The 14,241-nt window shown below is 49.0% G+C and overlaps 1 protein-coding gene across 6 annotated transcripts in view; it reads right to left on the reverse strand.

The window, feature by feature from the left end:
- Positions 1–14,241, reverse strand: part of Mcf2l (MCF.2 cell line derived transforming sequence like) — a 133,044-nt gene that overhangs the window by 109,944 nt on the left and 8,859 nt on the right. The gene's annotated exons all lie outside the window — the stretch shown is intronic.

Consider the following 14,241-nt stretch of genomic DNA (forward strand, 5'->3'; position numbering starts at 1 on the left):
CAGAAGGACATCTAGTCTCTTTACAGGTTTTAGTTTTGCACATGAAGCTGATATAAACATCTGCATTTGGGTGATCAAGCATGTCTATCCAGCTCTCTGAACAAATCCCCACGAGTGTAATCTTCACCGGCTCCGGGAGACCTGCAATGTTTTCTTTTCAAAGTTGCCAGACTATTTTCCCTTTCCTTTCCTTTCCTTTCCTTTCCTTTCCTTTCCTTTCCTTTCCTTTCCTTTCCTTTCCTTCCTTTTTTTTTTTAAAAAGACTTATTTATTTGCCGGGCGGTGGTGGCACACACCTTTAATCCCAGCACTTGGGAAGCAAAGGCTTGTCTGTGAGTTCAAGGCCAGCCTGGTCTACAGAGTGAGTTACAGGACAGGCTCCAAAACTGCACAAATAGAAACCTTGTATTGAAACCACCACCCCCAAATAAATAAATAAATAACCATTTGGCTACTTATTTAATTTTATGTATGTCAGGAGCCATTTCCCCACTAACAATCATTACAGGAACCATCACCCTGGGGAGTCTGCAGAATGCCCCTCACCCAATTAGCAGCAATCTCTTAGCGGAACCAGCCTCACATTCCAGCTATCCAGGAAACCAGGTGTGGCCACTTGACTTCCTAGCCTACCTCCTGGCCTACGTGACCTGGAACACGCGGCAAGAATCCAGTTACCCTGCCCCCCATTCCTTACCATATATAAACTGTAACCCGTCCCTAATAAACGGAGGCTTTGACAAAACTGCTTGGCCTCCTTCTTCTGTCTTAGCTCATTCCCTTCCAGGTAGCGCCCCTCCGAGACCCTGGAGTAACTTGATTGCGGGTGGGTTACTAACCCCTAGACTGAGTAGCCCACCAAACACAATCCACATATGTATATGCATACTCTATCTGCATGTATGTCTGCAGGCCAGAAGAGGGCATCATACCCCATTACAGATGGTTGTGATTGCTGGGAATTGAACTCAGGACCTCTTGAAGAGCAGCCAGTGCTCTTAACCTCTGAGCCATCTCTCAAGCCTGCCAAACTATTTTCTAATATGAACATTTGCATCAGCACATGAGCGAGCCTGTCTCTTCAGTCTTACCAGCATTTGGGTGGTCATTATTTTTGGTCCTAGCTGCTCCACTAGATAGACTGGTGCACCTATGCATCCATGCACCCTGACCACTAGAGTGCCAACCCTACTGCCCAAGGCTGCTCACGGGGCTGTGTGTTTTTGTGCCTAGCGCTTTGTTAGATGTGTGGTTCATGCATCTTTCTCCCAGTCCCTGGATCCTCTTTATGTGGCTGTTCACAGAGCATCAACTTTCAGATCCGATAAGGTCAAATGTTTCAAGTTTTTCTTTATGGGCGTTTTTGACATTAAATAGAATCCTGGTTCAGCTCCAGGTTGCAGAGTCTGCTTACTACCTTCACGTAAGGTTTGATGGTTTTGCATGTTGTATTCAACTATGGAATTCCTTTAAATCAAAACTTAGATTCTGTCCCAGCCACCTCCAGATGTCCAGCTTCTCTGGTGCCACCTATGAAAGTTATCCTTCTTCCACTGTCAAAGGTCAAAGGCCAAAGGTCGGGCCTGTGAATCTGGCCTGAGTTTCCAAGTCCTCCATTCAAGTCTGCCGAAGTTCTCTGCGGTCCCACTATGCCTTAGCCGAGCAGCAGAATAAGAATTCAGGTCAAGACTGTTTGACTTTTCCTTTCCAAGGCTGTTTCGGTGGCCCCCATTCCTGGGTTTTTCCTAAGGTACAGGGTCACCGAGCCAGGCATGCTCCCCTTCTGCTGGGAGACGAAGGTTCTTCCCCTGGTGTTCCTTTGACTTGCCTTTCTGCCTTATCTGTGTGTGTATGGGGGGGCCTCAAAAAGACCCCCCCCCTCCAATGATGGGACCTTGACCTCAAACTGCCTGGGCTCTAGAACTGTGAGGAAATGAATTTCTGGTCTTTCTTAACTGTTTAGCTTCTGGTAATATCACAGTCGCACAAACAGACCAGGCTAGCTCCAAATCCAGGGTTAAAAGACATGGAAAGAAAGCCTAGAACTCACTGTCATGGCTCCTGGGACATGTGTGCAGCATGCCCTCTGTTCCCCACTGCTGACTTTCAGGGCACTGCACTAAATGACAGAGGGATAAGCAGGTCTCCCCACCATCTGGGAAGTCACATTTGTGCCTCCCCTGAAGCTTTTCTTACTGACTGTCAATACCCCAGTTTCCAGGTCCCTGGGGAGTTCACTCAAAAGAATTCTCAAGACAACAAAGTTCATTGTCGCTGGTTCCTCTGCTTCAGAGGAAACCGTGACCTCCAGGTAACCCCAGGTCCATTTTCCTCTCAGAGGAGTCTTGAGGGCCTGGACAACAGGCACAGATCTCTCTCTGCCTGCCTCTGGGACCTCAGCACACAACAGGACCTGTTGTACCAGCGTCTGTTGCCAGACATGTTTGTGATGTTTATTCCCTGAAATAAAGCACATATATCAGCCCAGGGCTTGGAAAAGCTACAGCAGGGGCTGACTACTGAGGCTGTGCCGTGGGTCAGGCATGGCTCTGCAGGCTGCACCACTCTAGGCTGCAGTCCTCTTAGAACCTAGAGGGAAGAAACGGGATCTTAGACACACATTATATAGGAGGGCCTTGGATTTAGTCAAAGCAAGATGGCACCCACATAGATCTCAACCATTCAACGAAGTGTGGAAAGGGAAAGGGGCAATGGGCTTCTAGTTCAGCCACTAAAACTTCAACAAATACAAAGGGACAAAGATCAGGTCTCGAGCGGACTGCGCCTATTCTCTCAAGGGGACAGGACAGCACACACAGGCTCCCTACTGATGGGAAAGTCAGCTTAAACTATTCCTGGTCCAACAAACACCTCAGAAAGCTGGGCTGAGAAAAACCCTGGCTGCCTCCATCCTCCTAGTTGTCCCAAACACGACAAAGAGCCCCTCAGTCACACTTGGAAGGGACTGATCAGACCTGCCCACCCTGATTTAGCCCTGCTTCAGCCTCCTCTCCTGGGAGAGGCAGGAAAAATAGACTGGGTGGGAAAGAAAATTTGGATTAATCAAATAATTTTACAAACCTTCTGATTTGTTTTAGTATTCTTCTGACCCTTGGATTGTAGCTACACACCCCACCCTGTCACTGAGCACCCTCCTCCCTGTTCTAAGCCACCCAGCTCTGTAGTCCTTAGCAGACCAGACAACTTGACCCCATACCTCTATCACAGTACTGTCCCCTACAAACTGAAGGAAACTTCCAGAAGGTCCACGCTGGCTCTCTGCACACTCTTTGGGGGCAGTGACATTTCCTTTCCAGGGGAAGAAACTAGAGGGCCGGGTAGGAGGAACCTAGGCACTAAGCAGTGAGCACCACAGACTGCAGCCTACCCCTGGTGCCCCTTCCCACTCTGTCTGTGCCCCTGGCAGGTGGGTACTTCTAGCCCTGGCTCTATGGGCTGAGGGCTGACTGGACAGCTCTGGGTTGGCTTGCAAGTATACACAGACTCAATGCTGAGAAATGACTCATTTTTTTTTTCCTCTCACAAAAACCTTGTCTGAGAAGCCTGGGTTTGCCACCCATACACGGATGGCTGCATCTTCAGAGATTCTTAGGTTCCCAAAAGCACACATACCAGCCTGAAGCAGAAGCAGTGCCTTGTTGTGGCTGCTCTGCCCCCTAGTGAGCACTTTGAGTTAAAGCGGCTTACAGAGGAAGGTACTTGGTCAGCAGCAGCCAGCATACTACTCAATGACCCCACCCCCACCCAGGTAAGCAGAGGTCATTCACAGAGCCTTAAAGATCATGGCCACTTCCAGGCGACATCATGGTATGCTGAGCTGGAATCCAAGGATTCACAGGTTCATCCACAGTGTCATGGTGTCACGGTGACCCTCCACAGATGGCTGAGACACACACCTGGGCATATCTGTGACCCCCTGCACACCACCAGCATCCACACTCACACCTGGATGTCTGTGATCATCACGCACTCTGCACACACCCGAAGGCTTCAGTTCCTTTTCCCGGGAGCATGTTCAGAACTAGCAGAGTGATGGCCTATGGAAATTGTTCCCTTTCTTGCCTCTTTGTAACACAGAGGGGCATTGCATCTGAGCAGATGTTTAATTTGGAATGTACCCTATCTATAGGTGTCCTGGTTTTATTTCCAGTTGTCATGGTAAACTACCCCAACAAAAGCAACTTCAAGGGAAAAGGAAAATTACCACAGTGCAAGGGGGTCTGTCTCAGAGGTATCGCTGTCTGAGTTGGGATTACAGACAGTTACACAACAGATGGGCCATGTCCACAGGAGGGCAAGTACTCCCATGCCCACAGACTCGCCGCTGGGTGCACAACACAATCCTGTAGCTGCTTCGACATCACAATAACACACAGGGAACTATACATAAGCCTTGCTGTAGGTACTTCTTCCGAAGTGTGTGCATACTTAAGAGGTTTGTGTCACGTGATTGGCAATAAGGTTTCAAGTCTGAAGTCAAAGTCATCTATTTTGATGCAGTCCTGAGACCCACGGAGAGCTGACCTACATAGCCAACAGGCAGCAGCTCTGCCCGAGCTGGCCGTGGGCAGTGGCTACCCTGGAGGCCATCTGGTTCACCTGGTGGAATTCCAGCAGAATTCCATTCCGCTTAGTTTAAATACAGAGATTCTTCTTCACATGTCGGGAACTGGGGGCAGCACCTGTCCCTAACAGATACACGGGTAGGAAGAAGTGATTGAAGTGCTTTCACGGGTCTCAGGACCAGCCAGTTTCAAATTGCTCCCCAAGAAAACAGCCATAGCATCAAAATTTACATGAAAGATGTCGCACTTTACCTAAAGACCTAACAGTTTTATGAAGGAAAACGTCACAAAGTGCCTTCCTGGCTGGAGGAGGAAGCCAAGCCCTCAGGGCTGCGGAGGCATGGTTGTTGCAGAAGTCTGCCTCCATGTTTGGATGCAGTGAGGCGGGCATCATTAGAACCACGCGCACCCAGCAGGAGCCTTCCCATGCTGCCCTGCCTGCCCCCTCCCCTCGTGATACCTTGCACATCTGTCACACCGCTGGGCATGAATGGGATACGTTCTCCTGGACCCAGAGTCTTACAGGGGCAGGTCTTCAGGGGTGTGGCAGATTATCATGGGTGCAGCAGGCCTCCCAGCCCTCTCGCTCCTCTGCCCACTGTAACCCCCAGCCCCTTGTGGCTCAGTGACCCACATTGAGGAAGTAGGGACTGGGCCCTGCTAGATGAGCATGTAGGTACCTCAGTTACATTTCTGCAAAGAGCACTTGCCTTGTCCCCTCAGCAGGACTGGTTTATTCTGCCACTGATGTCAGTGTGTACTCATGGGTGGCTACCTGTATTTTGTATCAAGATTCGCCCAACCTACTTTGATATTCATTTTTCCAGGGTTGGCCAACTGGGCTCTTTGCTAGGTGCCTGTACCCTCTGACCTGCCCCATCATTCCATCATTGTGGGTTTGGGGTGTTTTTTTTTTTTTAGGACTTCCTGACTCTCTGGTACCACAAGATGCTGGGTCACTGTGTTTCCTGCCCTCCTTCTAGATTCAGCATTTTCTCCGAGGATCCTGGATCCTTTTACTGGAGGGGGTATTTGACAACAAGAGGGTGTTATCAGTAGGCTCCTTGGTACTGAGGTAGTGACAGCCACCTGTCAGGGCAGGAGACAAAGATATGTACTAGGGTGTACCCAGACTTCTGAAGGTGACCGTCTGCATCTATACTGGGCTAAAGTGAATTCCCATGCTGACTCCATCCCTCGCCAGGTGCCACCCCTCCACCCCTTCCTGTTACCTCCTCTACTGGTGAGAAAGTGGCGCCCTCCCTTGTCACTTAGAAGGCCATGGGTAGTGTATATATGACAGAGTCATCAGGGAACCTGTGCTCTCAAGGGCTCCTATATGAGTTCTTCTGTCCCTTCCTCTGGCCTCTACTTTGCCTGGTTTCTAATGTTGGTCCTGAAAGTCCTGCCCTTCAGGGAGGGGCTTTGTATATTTGCCATGCTGATTCTCTTGTGGCGGTCCTCATTCCTCCTCGGACCCCTGGGCCTCCGGGACGCTTCAGTTACTACCCATTGCGTGAAATTCTGTGGGTTCTGATAAGTGCACACATTGTCCATCCATCTTCACAGTAACACTGCTTTCACTGCAGTGATTTAAATCCTCTAAGCTGCTGAACTTTGGAGGCTGAGCAGGGCTTGTGAGTTCAAGGCCAGCCTGAGACCTGTCTCAAAATATACCGCAAACCAACTTCTGTGGTTGTCCCGCCTTCCTGTCAGTACTGACCTTCCTGCTGTCTCCACAGCCTTCCTTCTCCACACTGTTGCACAGTGGGGTCCCACGGCAGCAGTGTGGAGGGTTCCGCCCTTGCTCTGTTCTGTGGGAGACCCCGAACAGCACAGTGTGGAGGGTTCCGCCCTTGCTCTGTTCTGTGGGAGACCCCGAACAGCACAGTGTGGAGGGTTCCGCCCTTGCTCAGTTCTGTGGGAGACCCCAAGCAACACAGTCTGGTCAAGCTCTCTGGGATCACGTGTTGAGGCAACTCGGGTAAGACCACATTCCCAGTGGTCAATACTGGTAACGATAACAGCATGCTGTTGGGAGCAGTGAAACCCCAGATCCTGAATTTCTTGTAAACAACTTGTTTTCCCCTGATCTGAGTGCCTACAGCTGCTCTGAGCACGAGACCTTCCTGATTGCAGGAGAGTGGTTTCTGGTGGGTTTGGCTGGGGTGTGGCTATCTCTATATAATCTGCCCCTGAACACAATAAAGGAGCATTCTTGGGGCTTTGGTATCAGTGTTTAAAGGTCTGCGTGTCGGTCTGTCTCTGCGTCTGTCTGTGTTCTCAACCTCCAGCCCCTTGCCCGAAGCTCGCACACTGGGTTCTAGTGCACAGAGCACAGACACGGGGGCGCAGTGCGAGGCACATGCACCCTGGCTTTAGGTCCACATGGGCCAACCTCAGCTGTGAGAACCACCACTGGGAGGATGTGACCCTTAGCCATGGATGTGGTGGGGAAAGCTGCTTAGCACAGATTTATTGAACAGACACACGTGTGTGTGTGTTCCATTGTCAGCTGCTGTTGGAAGTATCCGAGGGCCTTAGGCTTTTTATTTTTTTAAATTTTTTTAAAATATTTATTTATTTATTATGTATACATTATTCTGTCTGTGTGTATGCCTGCAGGCCAGAAGAGGGCACCAGACCTCATTACAGATGGTTGTGAGCCACCATGTGGTTGCCGGGAATTGAACTCAGGACCTTTGGAAGAGCAGACAATGCTCTTGACCACTGAGCCATCTCTCCAGCCCCCGGCCTTAGGCTTTTTAAAAATAATGTTTTGATTAATCCTTTAAGAATTTCATACAATATGTTTTAGTCACATCCATGTCCTACTCCTTCCCTAACTCCTCCCAGAGTCGCCCCATCTACTCATCCCTCCCCCAACTCTGTATCCTTTTTTTCTTTTTCCCAAGAACCCATTGAATCCAATCTGTGCTGGCCATTCACTCCTGTGCGCCATTCGCTAGAGCAGGGAGAACTACCAAGGACAACACCTTTAAGGAAAGTTGACTTTCTTGGGGTAAGAGAAATGGCTTAGTGGTTAAGAGCATTGGCTGCTCTTTCAGAGATCTGAGTTCAATGTCTTGCACACACCTGGCATCTCATGACCATTTGTAACTCAAGTTCCAGTGGCTCTGATGCTCTCCTTTGTCCTCCACAGCCACTGCACATGTAAGTGGTAAACATCCATTTATGCAGGGAAGACATCCATACACATAGACAAATTCAGAGGGAAGAGAACAGACTCTCCCTCCCTTAGAGGCATCACCTGTCCGCATCTCCTCTGCAGCAGCGGGGCTCAGGAAGCTCCTCTACTTCACACTGGAGTGCTGACTGGCCTGATCGTGCACAGGCAGCCACAGGTGCTGTGGGCTCATGAGTGTCATGGTCCTGCTGGGTTCAGAAGAAGAGGTTTTGCTCTCTTCCTCCCAAACCCTGACTCTTACAATCTTTCCATCCTTTCTGTCACAGTGGCTCTTGAGTCCTGGGGAGGGAGCCTGACATAGATGTCCCAGTCGTGGCTGAACACTCCACTGTATTCTTTGCACTTTGCTCAGTGATGAGTTTGCGTCAGCCGCCCTTCCACTGCACAGAGACCACTGCTGTGTGGTCTGAGAGCTGTTCTGGGCAGAGAGATAGGAATTTACAGGGCAGTTTGACACTGTATCCATTTAGCAGAATAGGCTTGTTTCTTTAAACTGTGGCTCTTCTCTAGGGCTGAGTGGAGCCGCCTGTGCCACTTGGTCTGGAGCAGGTGAACTAGACTTTTATAGTTTATTGCTGTGGGATAATGCTCTTGTACATTGTAAAGATTTATTGCTGACTATGAATATAGTTACCATCTGGAGGGCAAGGCTGCTCCCCACACTCTGCTTACATCCAAAGACTACCCCTCCAGCAAATGCAAGGGAAGAACTCACCAGGGATGCCCGCCCAGACAGTGGCTGCCATACACACTGGCATCACCAGGGATGCCCGCCCAGACAGTGGCTGCCATACACGCTGGCATCACCAGGGATGCCCGCCCAGACAGTGGCTGCCACACACGCTGGCACACACTGCATTCATCAGAGATGTGGAGCCACTCAGTGTCTGCTTACTATAGGATAGAAGGAAAAATAACCACAAAACATGCATGACTCATGCGTTCAGGCTGGAGCACAGTGAAATCTCATAGAGAATCAGACTGGCTGTTGGTCCCTCCAGGACATGGGGGAATGTGATATTGCACCTAAAATACATTTCATTGTCTACTTGATTTATAAATAAAAAATTGCATCTCAGAGTTCCAGATGGCGCCGATAAGATGAATGAACACTGTTGCCAAGAGCCTGACTGAAAAGACAGACTGCAGGTACCAAAAATGACTTCAGCTAACAGGCAGGAACACCGCGGACAGCGGCCATGGCTGCGTGCCTTGCACACCTCCCAGAACAAGCATTTCTAAGTGTTTTTTTTTTAAAGGAAGTACTGAATTTTAATGTCTAATTTCTTGAGTTCTTTATATATTTTGGAGACCAGTCCTTTGTCTGATGTGGCTGCCTTTCTGTCTTATCGACTGTGTCCTTTGCTTTACAGAAGCTTCTCAGTTTCAGGAGGTCCCATTTATTTATTGTTGCTCTCAGTGTCTATGCTACTGGGGTTATATTTAGGAAGTGGTCTCCGGTGCCCATGCATTGAAGGCTACTTCCCACTTTCTCTTCTATCAGGTTCAGCGTGGTCAGATTTATATTGAGGTCTTTAATCCATTTGGACTTGAGTTTTGTGCATGTGGATAGATATGGATCTATTTTCATTCTTCTATATGTTGACATCCAGTTATGCCAGCACCATTTGTTGAAAATGCTTTCTTTTTTCCATTGTATAATTTTAGCTTCTTTGTCAAAAATCAGGTGTTTATAGGTGTGTGGATCAATTGGGACAGGTAAGAAGGTTTCCTCAGACAGTACACAGAGTTCCCTCACAGGGAGAATCTGCCAACCACACACACCCGTGCCATGAGATAGCCTGGTCACAGTGTTTGTACCAGCAAAAGAGACAGCAGACAGTTATAATCTTAACAAATAACTACTTTGTCCAAATCCTTATGGCTATAATTTTGCTTCCCCCCCTAGTTTTTATAACTATAAATAACGTAAATAACTATTTATAACATATATAACATATTTATAACATATATAAATAAAATAACTATTTATAACATATTTATAACTATAAATAAACATCTTTGCTCATGAATCCTCATGACAATATTTGAATTATTTCCTAATTTAATTTCTAAAAGTGGTTCTGGGATTTTTATTCATGATGAATGTCTTTTTCCCCCTCTGTAGCCATACAGTCTCCACTCTTACCAGCAATGGATTTAAATCAGGTCCACAAGTGGGCACAGAGGGGGGCATCTGTGGTTACATTTATGCTTCCTTTTTTCCCTTTTGATTTTTATGTATATGGGTAACTTGCATGCATGCATGTCTGTGTGCATGCTGTGTCCTCAGAGGCCAGGAGAGGGTATCAGATCCCCTGGGACTGGAGTTACAGATGGTTGCAGGTGCTGGGAATCAAACCTGGTTCTCCTGGAAGAGTAGCCAGTGCTCTTGGCCACTGCACCACCTCTCGGCCCCCACATTCATGACTCTATAATGCTGCCCGGGGTGAGTTCCCATTCCGCTGTGCTGAGCTCTCCCTCGGTCCCCACAGTCAGCTCTTTGAGGTCACTACTATGCTGCCCAGGAGAGAGAGACGTACTAAAGCCTGTCCTTGTGGCATTTTTTAAAAATGTACTTAGTCTTCGTAACTGTGTCTTCTGATGTAGTTTCAGCGTTCTGCTGCCCCGGGTCCTTTGTTAGAACATAAGGCACCTCTAAGTAACTTCCGATAGCCATGAGCTCTGCTCGTCACTGGCGAACAAGCCCACTGGCGAACAAGCCCACTTTGTGCCAGCATGGAATTTCCTATTTCCCTGGTCATGGACCAGAAGATGAAAATGCCCGAATAGAAGAACACCAGGGTGGTGTCCACGGCGGCCTCAGATCCTGCCTCAGCTGAGGATAACATTCCTATCAGCGCCAGCCCACATTAGACGTGATGCTGGGAAGCCAGCTCCCAAGGATTCAGCGGGGAAAGATTTCAGTGTGCCTATGCTGGGTGGAGACCAAGGAGACGCCCTGTGCTGGGAGAACAGGAAGCTGTGGTGTGAACAAAAGTCCCTGAAAAGAAGCCGGGTCTGACTGCGAACAAATATCTCATGGAAGGAGTCTGCGCCTGCAGAGGTGACAGGCCAGCTGGGATTTCAGTCCTGTGGAGGGATGGGAATTTTGTAGGTTCAGAGGCTAATGTATCTTGGGCTAGTTTTACCTTGCTCCACTTTGTAGCTGAACCAACACCTCGCGATAATAAATACAAGACCATTAGACGCTGTTAACTTAGCAGGACAGCAGCTTCCACCAATCCAAGCTGAGAACATCATCAGTTAACATCCCGGGTCTGTAAACAGCTCCCCCACCTCACTGTACTGGGCTCTCCATGTGTACTGTAAATATCACCAGTGGATTTGAAAATTGCTTTGATTTGTGACTTCCTTTGTTCTAGAAAGTTATAAAACCTTTATAAAACTGTTTCCACAGGGAACATGAAATTTGGGGGACCCTAAATCTGCATTCTGGCTATGGTCACTCAGAATGGCTCCAGAGGAAAGACTTGCCCTGTTTAAGATGAGAACTGTGGTTTTTATGGCCAACAGTGGGGACTACAAAGGTCAGAAATGTCCAGGGAGACAATGGCTTTAGGACTTCTACCTGAGACTGGCTACATTCCTGCCTGTCCTCATCAGCAGCTCCCCCTGGGCAAGGCGGGAAGAGGAAAGGTGTCTACACAGGGAGAAATTCAAGGCGAGGCCAGCAACTCAGACAACATTGAGTAACCGGAAGAAGCAATGATAAATATGGAATAGTGTGTATAGTAACATTTAGTGGCTGGTGTGTCCCCTTTGGTGCTTCAAGGTCAAACACACACTTCAGAGGAGACTTTCCTAAACATCACCTTTATCACAGAGAGCACCCCAAATATAAGGTTCTCATGGAAAATTCTACAGAAACAGCTCACAGTTGACAGAAAACTCACAAAGTTCCTGATGAAATGCAGGCAAAATTTCTGTCTCCCCCCCCCTTTCCCCGCCATTGCTGGACTGCAGGTTGGTAAGAGGTGAGCAAAGCCCTTGAGATGGCTCAGACACACGCTGCCCACCTCCCAGATGTCCCTGCGGTGTCTCATAGTCACCTGTTCAGATAACACATACTGTTCATTTTAATTAAACAATCATAAACACTGGCTAGTTCTCTTCAGTCCATCCAAGAGCCAGAGGGGACTGGGGTGGGGGCAGGACCTGTGGACTCTCCAGGACAGGGTAGGGGCTAGGATGAGCTCACCCTGGAGTGGTATCCCTGCAGCCTGCCCCACTGGCCCCCTCCCCCTCTCTCTGGCAGCAGAGGTGAGGATTGCTAACCATACTTTCAGTTTTGACCAATAACACACAAACCAGTCCCCAAAGGACTGCAAACCCATTTTCACTAAAAAATGCTTTCCAAAAATATCAAGAACCCTTGCCAACTTCCTGAATAACAGAAACTCACAAGTGATAAGATGTTGAGGGATTAGGAAGGCTGGAATGAGAAGTTAATCACTTGCAATCAAGCTGCCTGCACCATTTGCAGGAGCCTTGCAGGCTGTTAAGGCAACCCAGAAAAGACTAGAGAGTGAAGCACTAAGCAGCTTGCTCGCCCGGTCTGCTTCTCATGCGCTGAGCAGCTCAACAGCCGTTGAAACGACTCCTCCACACCCAAGTTTCTCATTAAATGCACACAAGGAGGAGGCAGGGGAGTTATACAAAGAGCCAGGAAACTGAAAGCCCACAGCCCTTGAGTGATCAGAGGTCATCTCCCCAGGCAGAGATAGGGCAGGGCCCTTCCAGGCTGCAGGCCCCAGGCCCGAGGGCATGGGATCCACACATCTGCATCCACTGGGTACAGATGCCACAAACGGCAGTTCATCCATTCTCCAGCAAGCTGTCATTAGGACCCCCCCCTACACACACACACATACACACATACACCGGCACAAAATGATAAGCTGGTTTCCTTCAACTGGCCAGTTCCTGAGGCCTTTAGAGTGGCAGGATGCATCTGAGCACTAACTTCCATCATTCTTCAAGGTAGGGACCAAGTCTGTTCTTCCTAGGCTTTTTCATCCTGCTCAGCCTCCAGCCCTGCCCAGTGATCATACAGAACACATTAAACCATTAGGTTTGGCCACATGCAGTCACAGACAGAGAAGGCCATGACTGGGAAGAATGCTTGGGGATTCGGCCTGTCCGTCATAATGATCGCCCACGTCTCTCTCCATTCACCTAAGCCCGTGTAAAATAATATACTCTGCTTTAACACACACTGTCCTGGGGGGTATTCACCATCACAGGTGCTTCCTCTTCACCTCTCAAACTCAAGCTTCAGGTGACAGGGCATTTAAGAAAGCTAAGTGGGACATCGCTGCCAAGGCCGGCCCTCTGGCATGCCAGGGTGGGAGTGTGATGCTTCCCACCCACCAAAGGGAGCCGGCAGCAGCACTCATGTGCAGAGGGATAGTGGTGAGAGCACCACAAGGCAGGCAGAGGTCTGGAGAGGGAGGGGTCTGGAGAGGGAGGAGTCTGGAGAGGGAGGGGTTGGGGAGGGAGGAGTCTGGAGAGGGAGGGGCCTAGAGAAGGAGGGGTCTGGAGAGGGAGGGGTCTGGAGAAGGAGGTTCTGCTCGGCACCCAGAGAACAAGGAGTCTGGAGTCTTAAACTCATCTGATGAAACACACCATGTAAGTGTGTGCTCAGGCTTGCCTGTCCAAGTCCGTGTGTGAGTGTGCAGGTGACCATGCTTATATGTTCCTGCCATGTGCACTTACATATGTGCCCTTGCTTGAGTCCATGTCCATACACATATACGTATTTCTGTGAGTGTGCCCATGGTTGTGTGTTCTTGACATGTGTGTGTTACTGCTAGTTTTAGTTGGTGACTTGCGGCCATCAAGAGCCCCCTAAGAAGAGAATCTCAGTAAGGGACCGCTAGATCGGGTTGGGCTGCAGCACGTCTGTGGAGGACGGCCTTGGCTGCGGGAATTGAGATGGGGGACTCACCTACTGTGGGTACCATTTCCTGGGTTTGGGTCCTGGACTGCGTGACTGGAAAGAGCAAGCTGAACACCCGTAGGCATGCATGCCACTCTGTTCTTGACTGTGGATGTCACCAGCCGCTTCAAGTTCTGCCACCTGTCGCCTCCCTGTGACGACTAACTAGGAATCATAAGCGAGAACAGACCCTTTCTCCTCTAGGTTGCTTTTGTCAGAATATTTTATGACAGCAACGGAAATGAAGCTAAGATGACATGCGTGCCCATGCTTGCATGTCCATCTCACAAGTGCACATGTACATGTGTGTACACCCAAGCTTACACTCCATGTGGTGTCTTTATGTGTATGCATGCTTCTGTATACCAGCAGGTTTGTGCCATCCGTGTACCTGTTCATGCTTGTGTGTCCATACAATGTGTGTACTCATGTGTGCCCATTCCCACGTGTGTGCTCACATGTACATGTGCTTACCTGTGTGCTCG

This window comes from Alexandromys fortis, unplaced genomic scaffold, assembly GCF_014885135.2.
Source record: "Alexandromys fortis isolate MF-2015 unplaced genomic scaffold, M_Fortis_MF-2015_v1.1 scaffold_3, whole genome shotgun sequence".
Taxonomy (NCBI): Eukaryota; Metazoa; Chordata; class Mammalia; order Rodentia; family Cricetidae; genus Alexandromys; species Alexandromys fortis.